This window comes from Squalius cephalus (assembly GCF_949319135.1).
Source record: "Squalius cephalus genome assembly, chromosome: 9".
NCBI classification, from domain to species: domain Eukaryota; kingdom Metazoa; phylum Chordata; class Actinopteri; order Cypriniformes; family Leuciscidae; genus Squalius; species Squalius cephalus.
Window position 1 is genome coordinate 1,699,872 of NC_137130.1, and position 13,265 is coordinate 1,713,136.

At 36.5% G+C, this 13,265-nt stretch overlaps 2 protein-coding genes across 6 annotated transcripts in view; both read left to right on the plus strand.

Annotated features, from left to right (window-relative positions):
- Window positions 1-13,265, plus strand: part of LOC307164771 (uncharacterized protein) — a 195,658-nt gene that overhangs the window by 40,132 nt on the left and 142,261 nt on the right. The window lies entirely within an intron of this gene.
- LOC307164783 (uncharacterized protein) overlaps window positions 5,656-13,265 on the plus strand; it is a 32,892-nt gene continuing 25,282 nt past the window's right edge. The window contains exon 1 of the mRNA XM_079881875.1: window positions 5,656-5,683. The gene's annotated coding sequence lies outside the window, so the exon portion shown is untranslated. The remainder of the gene's footprint in view (window positions 5,684-13,265) is intronic.

Here is a 13,265-nt window from a genome sequence, read left to right on the forward strand (position 1 = left end):
ATTATATACTGTAGAATAAGTGTATGACAGTAGCCGCGTTTCCATTCCCCTTCAAATTGCACAAATTGGAATTCTTTATTAAACTCATAAAAGACTAAAGAATTAGGGGAATACTGGATTCTAAACCACTAATAAATGTGTAAATAAACCCCTTTGTGGTTACAGCCATTACACTATCACAATATGTGCAATTCCACTCCTCTGTTATGCTTCCCTCTTTCTTGATCCTTCAGCTTGTTACACAAGTCATGAGTTTCAATATATCCACAAACCTATAGACCGCTGTCTAGTTGTTTCCTCTTGTTATTACTAACTTTGGCCCAAGAGTTGGCAACATTTAGTTTTCAAAAGCATATAAATGTTAATCCGGCAAGGTAAAGCAATGTTAGCTGTGATTATTTATTCCTTCACATGCTTTACATTAGATCAGTTTTGGTTCCTTCTTCCTCGTCTGCTTGAATATCTTCATTCATCTTCATTTATCTCTATTCTCTCATGTTTTCCAGCTCGTCTGCCTGTCATCAGGAAAATACAGAAAAGTGTAGAGATTGTGAAGATGGACAAGAAATGATAGATGATGTTACATTAAATATATATTGAATAATATTTAGTAAATAGACTAAAGCCAGTTGAACTTGGTTGGTGAGTTTCAAATGTGTTTTTATCACTTCAGTTGTTTCTGTTTTTGTACCGTTTAATAAATCACTGGTTAAATTACTCAGAGGATTAACGTTCACTTATTCTCATACAGAAATAATTAAACTCTGATTTTACTGTGAGATCAGGCTTGAGTTCAGGTGTTGTGCTGAATTCTGTGAATCTAGTTGAACGCTGTATTGCTAATTCTAATCTCAATCCTAACCATAACCCTACAGGGTTGCATTATGGTTCTGGTCACATAATTCGGCACAACTCTTATTTAAGTAAACCTCTCTCTCTCTTTTTATTATTTAGTTGTTGATCCATATAAAACGCTTTTTCTCCTTTTATCCAAGATATTTAGTGTTTGTAGTCAGGGCTTGATTTGAAGAAAAAAAGACAAAAAGCATCCCCAATATAAACCCAGTTTACAATTTTTGGATCAATGAATGCTTGCATATGCAATAACTTTGGTTGATGCTTACTTGTCATGGTAAGCAAACTGTTGCTGTAAGACACTTTTCACACATTTATTTCTGTTAAAAATTACACTTTTACAGTAAGTTGAGGCACACTGGTGCTTCAAAGTGACAAAGTTCAGAGAGTGAATTATCACTCGATGGTCACATGCATTAACACTTAAGGATGTGGTTATTTTAGATGTTGGTGGAGTTTCACTTCATTTTACTACAGAGCAGCTTCACATCAGATCATCTGTCATTTTATCACTGAAGCAGTTTTGAAGAGTTTGTCTTTTCATATTTGTGGACTGAAAGCACTGAAGATGTTTCACATCGTTTTCTTCTGTCTGTATTTCTGGCGTCTGGATGGTGAGTTTTAAATATGACTTTGGTTGTTTCTCTTCTGGTACCATGTAATAAATTACAGGTTAAATTAGACAGAGAGGATTTAACAATAACTGTTATTCTCATATAGAAATAATTGAGCAGTGATTTTACTGTGAGATCAAGTTTGAATTCATGTCTAAACTCAGTTATTAGTGTAGGCAGAAATAGCGAGGGGTCAGGACCCGATCTCAGGGTTTCACCCCTAAACATATCAGTAAAAACCAAGCTGTGTATTGGAAATAATATAATAATATATACTCAAATAACTGTGTAAGTAAAGTAAATTTTAGTAAGTAAATTTTATTTATAAAGCACATTTCAACATAGCAGAGCTATCCAAAGTGCTGGACATAGTAAGAAAAATAAACTAAATAAAAGCACAGTAACATTGAACCACACAAAACAAACAGTAAAACAAGGATATTAAGTATCAAAACGCCAGAGAGTAGAGGTATGTTTTCAGTTTTGATTTAAAAATGTTAATGGAAGTGCAAGGCGGATGTCCAGAGGCAAGTAGTAAAACAGTACAAACGCAAATGAGATAAAATAAAAGTTTTAAGTTTTAAGAAACACTGAGTCCTCACTCCCTTCCCTCACAGTGCTCTGATCAGCAGACAAACATAATGATTCATGAGTGACAGGTTTTTAGTGCGATAAGAAATCAGATTTTGAACGTGTTTATCATGCAATTTATACGCAGAAATTAGTTTTTGTGTGCATATGATACTTACTTTATTGCGTGTAATAGGCTTACACACGCACCCAACAACAAGCATTAAGTGTTGTCTATAGCACTACTTGAACAGGATTGGTTTCTCAAATGATAAACCACTAATCCTAACCAAACGTATAATACATACGTACCCCACACCACTACTAAACCTACCCTAAACCTAACCATGCGTATCATATGCACATAAAAACTCATTTTCGCGTATAAATTGCACGATAAAGACAATGCGTATAAAGACGCATTTAGTGTGACCGGGTTGGTATATTCAAGTGATCACAATGCCAGGGTTTCCTAAATATAATATGATCTGTCCCATAGGCATTCGAGTTGAGGCTACAGGACCGGTGCGATCAGTGACAGAACCTAACTTCAGCTTCATTGCTGTTATGGTACATAATATACTGAAACTTCTTGACCCAGCAAACAAAATTCTTCAATCAGAAAACACTGATTTTCCCTCAGCTATTAAGTTTGTAATTTAAATGACGCAGCTGATTGCATTAAAAAAAATCGATCAGAGGAAGAGTTCAGTGAGCTTTGGAGAATTATCTGTGATCTGGTCCGAACCGAAATCAAACCAAACAAAAGACAACGCAAAACAAGTGAGAACTTAAAGCATTTTGAACACAACATGAAGACAATGACGAGACTTCATCATCTTTATTTCAGCACAGTTGATGCTGTGAGTGGAGAAATGTCTGAACGGTTTGGAGACTAACAATAAACTCATGCAAGCTCTCGCAGCCCTGGACTATGACGAGTGTTTTCTGGACAAAACCAAACTAAAACCACTGTTGAACATGACAGGTACGGAGCTCCCCTATCAGTGCTGTCCTGTAACAGTGAATGTTAATCTTCTCTGGCTAATTTAACCAGTCATTTATTACATGTACCAGAAGAGAAACAACTGAAGCCATAAAAACACAATTAAAACTCACCATCCAGACGCCAGAAACACAAACAGAAGAAAACAGTGCGAAACATCTTCAGCGCTTTCAGTCCACAAATATGAAAAGACAAACTCTTCAAAACTGCTTCAGTGATAAAATGACAGATGAGCTGATGTGAAGCTGCTCTGTAAAATAAAGTGAAACTCCACCAACATCTAACATAACCACATCCTTAAGTGTTAATGCATGTGACCATCTAGCACTTTATTAGCTCATTATTTCACACTCTGAACTTTGTCACTTTGAGTTCAAGTGAATCTCAACTTCCTGTTAGGGTGGATTTCCTGCAGTGGTTCAGGCTGCAAGACTGCCGAATGTCTAAAGAAACGTTGTCAGCAAGATGGTAGAAAACTGTACATTTCTTGTCTATTCCACCCACTGCTACTTATACCAACGACGGAAATAAGCGCAGTTACAATAGCTATATATGTGGGAGAGCGTTGCTATAGAGAGTGACGATATTGTATTGCAATATGTAGCACTTCAAAGTCAATACCAAATCAAACTAGTTAGCACATTATTTGTAATTGAAAAGGTTTAATGACAAAATATGGTTATGGTTACACTTAAAATAGTTACAAAATAGATGTATGAGATGATAACTTATACCATTAATTACCCAGCATATATGAAAAATGTTACCTGATGTGTGACAATTCATCGACCCCCAAAACATCTTGGCCTACAAGCCTTGATCACTATCAGCCCATCTGTGCCTTTATGAACTCCAAATGGTCCTTGTGGTAGAAAAACAGTCAAGCAAATGTCTTTGTTCGTTTCAAATATCTTGGATTATTTTCAATTCTATATGCACTTTGTTTCTTTCTTCCTTCCCAGTGTGCATGAGCATTCACAGCGGTAGCTCACACAAGTTTACATGCTGATTTAATAAGGGCTGTATTTCTTGTAACTGATTGTTTCATATGTTATACTGGTGTAATTGTGACTTTAACATGTTATGGGTCAGTTCATTTCTGTGGAAATTATGTCGTTGATCTAGAGGAAATTGAGGCGGACATGAGAAAATGACCAAATTCAGAGTTTGAAATAATGAGCTAAAAAGTGCACTGTAAAAAATGTTGCTGCCTTACATTTTTAAGTACAATCAACTTGGATGTTTAAGTCATTCAACTTAAATTACATTAAACTGACTTAAAAATGAGTTGAAAATTGTTTAACTTATTTTGATGAGTTAAAGCAGTGTAAAAACATATGTTGTCGACTTATTTATCATAGCCTATTTTTTTACAGTGTGGTCGCATGCATCAACACTTATAGATGTGCAGTTATTTTAGATGTTGGTGGAGTTTCACTTAATTTCACTACAGAGCAGCTTCACATCAGCTCATCTGTCATTTTATCACTGAAGCAGTTTTGAAGAGTTTGTCTTTTCATATTTGTGGACTGAAAGCACTGGAGATGTTTCGCACTGTTTTCTTCTGTCTGTGTTTCTGGCGTCTGGATGGTGAGTTTTAAATCTGCACACACACACTGCCAAAACATATTTATGTCCAAATACCATGTAAAAGTGGATTTTGCATAATAGGTGCCCTTTAATTCCCTCTCTGTGCTGATGCTTCCATACAGTAACATTACATATGAGAACGATTCATCCACTCTGTTCTTGAATCAATAACGCTTGCATGTGAGATGACTTTGATTGATGCTTTCTTGTCAAAGTAAGCAAGGGTTCAGCTTAAGCCAACTTCTGTTTTAGGGCTCTTAAACTTCTGTGTTTCTCTGTTTCTCTGGCCTCGAACACATCATGAACCCTTTCAGCGGTCGGCTCAATCCCCTTTCTGAAACCAGCATTCCCATGAACTTCATATTGTGTTATTGTTGAGTGTCAATCCACAGTATAAGAGCCTCTGCTAAACTGCATGCAGTCTCTCATATTATTACACAACCTCACCTTGTTGTTGTGTGATTTAATAAGGCAGACTCTCGCTAATGTGGTGTTTATGTGGAACGTTGGAATCCATAGCGGTTGAATATTAATCATATTTTTATATCAGAGAACTCTTCTATCTCCATAAAGCCATTAGAGAAACACTGAAATCAGTCTGAGAGCAGAAACAATCGAGACATTTAATAAGAAATGAACAAGTTAGAGGAGAGAGCAGAGCCAAACACTCAGCATCTCATGACAAGATCAAACTGTTGCTTTTACATGTATTTATCATGTTATGGGTCAGTTCATTTCTGTGAAAAATTATGTCATTGATCTAGAGGAAGTTGAGACGCACTGGAGCTCAAAGTGACAAAGTTCAGAGCGTGAAATTATGAGCTTATATACTGTTAGATGTTCACATGCATCAACACTTAAGGATGTGGTTATTTTAGATGTTTGTGGAGTTTCACTTCATTTCACTACAGAGCAGCTTCACATCAGATCATCTGTCATTTTATTACTGAAGCAGTTTTGAAGAGTTTGTCTTTTCATATTTGTGGACTGAAAGTGCTGAAGATGTTTCGCATCGTTTTCTTCTGTCTGTGTTTCTGGCGTCTGGATGGTGAGTTTTAAATTTGACTTTGGTTGTTTCTCTTCTGGTACCATGTAATAAATTACAGGTTAAATTAGACAGAGAGGATTTAACAATAACTGTTATTCTCATATAGAAATAATTGAGCTGTGATTTTACTGTGAGATCAAGTTTGAATTCAGGTCTAAACTCAGTTATTAGTGTAGGCAGAAATAGCGGTGGTCAGGACCCGATCTCAGGGTTCCCCCCCTAAAAATATCAGTAAAAACCAAGCTGTGTATTGGAAATAATATAATAATATATAGGGGAGAGCGGGGCACAAAGTAACGCTTTTTGACTTTCTCAGTTTGTGTAAATCTACTTATGGTTCAGAGTATTTATTTTTTCCCACATTAATTTCCCACATGTCTACTACAATTATGTGTTTTTGTTTTATTAATACAGTATATACTTTTTTCTTGATATACCCCGAAGAATGGAAGTGAAATGTGACAACATGCCCCATAGGTGGGGTACATTGTAACATGTCGTGGGGCACATTGTAACATGACCATATGACAGCTTAAAATGTTATCTGATCTAATTAAAAAAATATACAAAACAAACTAAAATATTTTCTAAATATAATACAATTAAAAATCTTTTTCATATAAAATAATGGCAATTTTTAATAATTAAATATAAACTCATTTTTGAGTTTTGACTATGAACACATGAAAACACAGCTATACAACATAGTTCAAATCAAATAAATAATTAGTAATTTCTGAACATTGACTCTCAGTCTTTATTCACCTTTTTCTCACGTTTTCTCAATAAAATTAATAAAAGTATAGAATATAATAGCATATTTCTAATAGGGGCACATTGTAACGCAGTGTGACAACATGCCCCCGCCTGCACAACTGGGATTTAAACCCTGCTAGTGTCTTCTGCTAGTTAGCGAAACATTAAAGAACTATCTCAACTGTTAAATAACATCTTAGAGATTAAAATAATATCAGATTTGTCTTATTTTAAATAAACACAAAAAATAGAGATGAAAAATTAACTTAAGTAAGAAATTTACTTTTGCTATGGTTTAATAAATGTCTATGGATATCTTCAAAAAAAAAATTTTTGGCGGATTTTTTTTATATATATAGTGTTGATATGGCAACTAGTAAGTACACACAGTTTCGTCATCCAAGCATGTGCAGAAGTATTTAAAACAAGCGTGTTACAACTAACCCCGCGTTAGGTTGTGCCCCGCGCTCCCCTACTCAAATAACTGTGTAAGTAGTAAAACAATACAAACGCAAATGAGGTAAAACAAAAAGTTCAGAAACATTGAGTCCTCACTCCCTTTCCTCACAGCTTTGATCAGCAGACAAACATAATGATTCATGAGTGACGGGTTTTTAGCGCGATAAGATATCAGATTTTGAACGTGTTTATCGTGCAATTTATACGCGAAAATTAGTTTTTGTGTGCATGTGATACATACTTTATTGCGTGTAATAGGCTTACACACGCACCCAACAACAAGCATTAAGTGTTGTCTATAGCACTACTTGAACAGGATTGGTTTCTCAGATAAACCACTAATCCTAACCAAACGTATAATACACACGTACCCCACACCACTACTAAACCTAACCATGCGTATCATATGCACATAAAAACTCATTTTCGCATATAAATTGCATGATAAAGACAATGCGTGCTATAGAGACGCATTTAGTGTGACCAGGTTGGTATATTCAAGTGATCACAATGCCAGGGTTTCCTAAATATAAGTTACACGGTAAAGAGTGGGAGAGTCTCTAACTCTCTAAACGTGAATTACACCTGTGGAGGGAGATGACGAAGGCTCTTAGTTCATATAATTGTAACTCTAAAAAATACAACTCACTGTTTGTTCACAGTTAAAATCAAAACTGAATATGAAACTATATGATCCTGTCCTGCATCAGGACATCTTTTACACTTCTGTCTGAAGTTAAACTGCAACACGAAGGAAAGCGCATTATTGCTGTTAATTCTTTGTTGACAGTTTTGACTGTCGTTGTGTCTGAACAAGCGTGAAATACCTGCTAATTTCGTTGCTTTTTCAGTTCACTTTTTGCATTACTTATTCTGACTGTTGACATTGAAAATGTTCCATGTGTTTTTCCGAGGGTATCGGTTCATTTCTTGATTGACACTGACAGTGTCTGTCTTTGAAATGTTGCTAAATTTTCTTACATTTTTGCCATAGTTTTCCTGGGGAATTTATCTATTTTTATATTATTTTATCATCATTTTGTTTTAATGAGTTTATCAACCTTATCAACCTTAATTGGCATGGCAGTAAAATTCTATAACATTATTTTTATAGTTAAAGTTTTGGGTGTTTTTTTGTTGGGCTTTTGGGCTGGAAATCGTTCTCCCGATCTGGGAACGCTGCCGGTGGAGAGAACAATGTTCTTCAGTCAAGGCTATTTTATTCACTTTAAACATCTGGGGCCGTATTCACAAAGAATTTTAAGGCTAAAAGTAGCTAAAAGGAGCAACTCCTAAAAATAATGGGCGTCACTCGTAACTTTAGGACTCCTAATTTTTTTGACTAAGAGTAATTCACGAAGCATTTTAGCCCTAAAAGTAGCACCTAAGCCTGGGACAGCTTAAAAGAAGTCGAGAGGACTCCTAACTCACTAAGACCTTCACAAACCGCTTTCTGTGGCATTTCACGCTGCGATGTTTTGAAATGCGTATGCGGCGCTACAGGAGCTTCCAATCGCGAGGAACAATTCTGCATTGTAGGCATAACTAGGGATGCAATAACGCCACCAACAACAACCAAAACTAGGCTACTCATTGCATGTAAACTATTTGTAACGTTTCATTGTGAATCAAATTAAAATGTTCTTCTCTTTGCAAACGTAGGCAGAGGCATACAGTGACAGATTAATTCAATAATGTTGCAAAGATATAGCCTGGCTAAAGTCAGACCACTTTCTCTTTGAGACGTGGTCTGGATACTACATGTTCATTTTCTCGTATTTGAGGCGTGGTTTACGAATGCCCAGAGCCGTTTATTGTGCGCTACAAATGTCTATCAAATGCGCCTGTACGTAGCTCATAGCCAATCGTTTCAAATTATACCAGATGACGTATGTAGAGCGACAGATATTCAACGAAGAAGACGACGATGGGTCAGAGATTTATGTGTACACCAAAGAGTCCTGCACGGGTCCGATTTTGTAAATCCGCACCCGACCCGTTTTCCAACAGCAGCACTAATAAAAATCTGCACCGACCCGCTTAAAATAGAACCGACACCCGACTCGCACCCGAAATAAAATCAGTTTAGACTATCACATTATAGACACACTTACAAAAATGTTTATTGCCAGGTCATACAGAAGTTATTACACGACAATTAACACAAGGACAACTTCAGCCGAAGCTGTCAAAAGGCCGATACATGAAGAACATGGCTAACGTTACCACACAAATCGAACAGACGCGGCTACACCACTATGCCACGCAATTTCGTCTAGCCTACATCTGACAATTTTGGGTTTCAAACACGCCCTGCACACCACACATACTAACAGTGTTAAATATGAAAAATACCGTTCGATAGAACGGCTTTGTTACCACAGTTTCTGCGTGCTTCCTCAGGGATGAAGTTCCACATTTGCGGCTATCCAACACGAAAATGTTTGCAGCAAAGCTTTTTACAATATTTTCTTCAGATAACTCCAAATTTCTCCCACACACTGGACTTGATTTTTGATGACATATTGTCGACAACTTTACAATCTCCACTAGCTATTCTTTTCTTCAACTCCTCAGCATCTATCTCGACGACTGCAAGCAGATCGCGCGCGGTTATGATGAATTTTTAAAAGTGGAAGTATAGGTAACGTTATAGATCCTGGGAGGGCGTGGCGCGTCGGCACAAATAAACTGATGTGGATTTTAAATTATTTTATCAGCTTGAAATACAGGCATATTTTTGTAGATGTGTTTGCTTGCTAAACTAAATATGCATATATTTTTACGTCTGTCATGTTGGATCCATAGATAAACAAACTGCTTCGGTGTGTCGCATATACTTCGTCATCGTCTTGCTGCTCCCTCCCCGTTCTGTGATTGGTTCCCTATTTCAGGGGAAAAATTAGCCCATGGTAGCCAGACTACCTTGCAGCGTGAATAAAATCGCGCTGCTCAAGGCAGTATGGGGAAACCCAGGCTAGCAAAGATATTGCATCAATCCATATGTTTCATTAGGCTACTAGGCTATTTGTTTTGCCTTACTCGTTATTCATTTAGGCTATTTATTCAGTTATTCATCATCTTCCGTCCTTCGCACTACTTGTGTAGCGCACGCATTCTCAGACCTGTCACCTGTCACTCATCATCGTAGGGGAGGTGTTAGGAATCATTCCCGCGTTACAATCATCAGCCAATCAAGGTGGTCACTTCACTCAAGCTCGTGCATGAGTAATGACGTCATCCATAACAACGAAGACTCACTCTTAGTTTAGGAGTTGTAATTTTTCTTTACTAAGAGTTGGTCTGAAAGGCGTTGTGAATAACTTTTAAGAGAAAACTCCTAGCTAAAATCTTTTAGTGCGATTTAGGAGTACTCCTAGTGGTAAGATAAAATGCTTTGTGAATACGGCCCCAGATGAAGTGGTTATTTTCTCATTAATACAGATGATGCTGAGTCATTTATAAATTATTCATGATAAAAAATAATTGATAACAGATGTATTTTTCCATGAGTCTGCTATGTTCGCGATTATAGCGTTAGCTTGTTTAATATCATAGTTTATTGGATACAACTACAACTAAGGCGAACAAACAGCGCTGTTTTCAGTTGTTTTCTTATGTGAACATGCACAAATGCCCTGACAGTTTTCAGACTTAAAAATGTTTAAAGTCTACGAGCCTCTGCATGTTATCTCTGATCAAGTGTCTCTTGGTTTGGAGCAAGTATAATAATATCATCAGAGATATTCCCTCAGTACGAGCGCTGATGCAACTTCATGTTGATTTTGCTCACTGTTAGAATAAGGAGCTCGTCTGGAGCTGGAATTGGATTCTGGTCTCAAATTATTGCTTTATTTGCCCGCCTTGAATCCAAGCATTTGCTCACAATGGTATCTCATAACTGATTATCTTAGTCAGCTCTGAGGTCACAGTCTTTAGCAGCTCGTCTGAGACATGTGAGAAACTGTTGCACCGTTTCAGTGTTTTTGTTTGAGTGTCTCACTAATGCAGTGTTTACTCTGAATAAAGTGAGCATTTAGAGTGTCACAGCAGTGGTGTAATCCATAGTGGATGAATATTAATCATAGGAAAATATCAAAGAACACTTTAACACTTTTAACACGTCATGGGTCAGTGTTTACTATGCTTGAAAATGACAAGAAGTTGAGGCGCACTGGAGCTCAAAGTGACATAAGTTCAGAGTGTGAATTATCAGAAATAAAGAGCTAGATGTTCATGCATTGACACTTACGCCGTTTCACACATACTCCGTTTGCAGTGCATATGCGGTGTGTATTATGGTCACATGCATTAACACTTATAGATGTGCAGTTACATGAGATGTTGGTGGAGTTTCACTTCATTTCACTACAGAGCAGCTTCACATCAGATCATCTGTCAGTTTATTACTGAAGCAGTTTTGAAGAGTTTGTCTTTTCATATTTGTGGACTGAAAGTGTTAAAGATGTTTTGGATTGTTTTGTTCAGTTTGTGTTTCTTTTAAATATGTTTTTATGGCTTCAGTTCTGGTTCCATAAATGAAATAATTAGTCAGAGAGGATTAACATTCACTGTTAAAGGACAACACTAACATTTACTAACATCTACTAAAGGTATATGTATATATCAGTTTGCACACCCTGTCCTACTTCCTGTGACTTTATTCAATTTCATAAATGTTAGTTAATCCACAATAACGTTTAAGAAATCTACTAAAGACAGAAAAGAACCACAGCATGAGTTTATACAGCAACAGTAAATTCAGTACTTATAACAACATTAAAGTGAAAGTGTCTTTTTATTTAGTTTTTGTTCCATATATAATTCTATTTCTACTCTTTTTCACTTGATAGCAATAGCATTGTAGGAGCTGTCTTTCTTGACCTTAGAAAGGCATTTGATACAGTAAACCACCATATCCTGCCAGCAAAATTATCCTCTTTTAATCTCTCAGACAATGTTATTAAAATGGATAAACTCATATCTTTCTCAGCGGTGACAAACTGTTTGTATTTATAATAGTCAGTCTGAGCCCTTCCCTCTGTCGACCGGCCTGCCGCAGGGCTCCATATTCCTTTACAAAATCTTACAGGGGATGGACACAAGTTATTCAACTTAGATAAAGTGCTTTTAGTCAGTCCGCCTTCTCTGTTAGGATTCCCAGGAATGGAACACCATTCCATTAACAATCAGAGACATCAACACATATAGCCTTTCGATCTCATCTAAAACGTTGGCTCATTAGTAATCAGACCTGTCAGCACTGAAGCCCTGTTGCTGCCATCTTGTGTTTTAGTTGTGAATGTGTGTTTGGTGCTCTGTCTCTCTTCTTCTCTGGGTCCCCTCTTTTCTTATTCTCGGGGCTCTCTCCTTTTGCCTTCTCTTTTCTCTCTCTCTCTCTCTCTCTCTCTCTCTCTCTCAGGTAACATCTTTCATATATGCTGGGTAAGATTAATGGTATAAGTTATCATCTCATACATCTATTTTGTAACTATTTTAAGTGTAACCATAACCATATTTTATCATTAAACCTTTTCAATTACGACTAATGTACTAACTAGTTTTGATTTGGTATTGACTTTGAAGCGCTACATATTGCAATACAATATCGTCACTCTCTATAGCAACGCTCTCCCACATATTAAGCTATTGTAACTGCACTTATTTCCGTCGTTGGTATAAGTGGCAGTGGGTGGAATAGACAGGAAATGTACAGTTTTCTACCATCTTGCTGACAACGTTTCTTTAGTCATTCGGCAGTTCTTGCAGCCTGAACCACTGCAGGAATTCCACCCTTACAGATGTTTTTATGACCTCACTAATAATGTTAACGCTTATTATCTTAATCTGCATTTAAAAAATGTTGTATCCTGCTTTACTGACAGTGCATGCTACTTAGATTGCTGCTTTTATGCTTTTACCAAATTATTTGTTGTTGCTGCCTGTGCATATAACTATTCTGTTTTTCTGAACTAATTTTACTGAACTTTAACACTTTCATCTACTCTGTAGTGGACAAACACAGCTGTACTACTACAGTTGTACTTTTGTACTTGTCAATTGTTTATAAGGTTGTATGCTTTCCCTAGGGTGCCATTGTACAACTGGCCAACAGGACTACAGATGTAAACTAGCCCTTGGCTAATTCTGGCATGTTACAGGTGTACTGTTGTTAATATACACTTTCCTGGTAAATAAATAAATAAATGTGAATTTATTAATACTTTTTTATGTTTTGTTTTCCTTTTTTTCATGTAAAAGTGTCTAACTATGTACTTATTGTTTATTGTTCTAAAAATGTGTTTATGTATTTATTATATATATATACACTCACCTAAAGGATTATTAGGAACACCTGTTCAATTTC